Source organism: Austrofundulus limnaeus, unplaced genomic scaffold, assembly GCF_001266775.1.
Source record: "Austrofundulus limnaeus strain Quisiro unplaced genomic scaffold, Austrofundulus_limnaeus-1.0 Scaffold52, whole genome shotgun sequence".
Taxonomy (NCBI): domain Eukaryota; kingdom Metazoa; phylum Chordata; class Actinopteri; order Cyprinodontiformes; family Rivulidae; genus Austrofundulus; species Austrofundulus limnaeus.
The window spans coordinates 1,924,766-1,925,715 of NW_013952454.1; positions in this window are offsets into that span (position 1 = coordinate 1,924,766).

Consider the following 950-nt stretch of genomic DNA (forward strand, 5'->3'; position numbering starts at 1 on the left):
AAAACTAATTAAAACTAAGTGAATTAAAAGAAAAAAGTCACAACAAAATAAAACTAAACTATAATGAAAAATCCTAAACTATTATAACCTTGGTGCCTTCATTTATTAACATGCACAAACAATAAATGAGTTACCTCCATAATCTTCTCTGGTATATTGAGCAAAGTGAAACCATAGAACCTCCTCTGAGCCTGGAAGACATGGGACAGGATCCTCCTGTCCAGCTGAAAGACAATCTCTCCAAGCATTCTTGGTTGAGCTGCAAACAAACGATGAAATTAATAAAAAAAAATAGGGAAAAAGCACCGACAACATGATTGCATGTTTTGTTGTGATTGCGACACCTGCGACACGATGGGGAGTGTCAGTCTGGCTGCTTGGAYGCTCCGCCTCGTCGTCGTCGGTGCCTCTGAGCGCAGAGCTCTGCAGGAAAGACTTGAAGTCGACGGGAGACGACGTCCGGTGTTCAAATCTGCGTTCGGAGCCGTGCAGATCTCTCCTGAACTGTCGCTCGTCAAAGAGATTTGATGGTCGTGTTCTGGAGGCTGAGCAGACTGAAATAAAAAAAATGGTTCTTGTTAAATATCAGTAATAAATCAGGTTTAAAACTTATGGCCTCCTGTTCACAGAGCTTCCCAGAACTTTATAAAACACGTTTGTARTTTAGCAAAAAATTTGCATGTTTTGTGACAAACTGGGTAAAAATCAWATGAATGATGCCAAATTTCTAAAATATTAGGATATTTTCTTTATTTTTTTTGTAATTGAAGAAAAAACATGTCACAGGCACTTTAAAGTATAATTACCYTCTTTAAAAACAAGAAAATAAAACATTGCCAGCTAAATAAAACTGCCTTAATGTTGTAGAAAGTAAAATGCTTTTGCAAATGTTCAAGTGATAAATAAAAGGATAAATAAATAAAATACAGTTGTTAAAACCGAGACAGTGA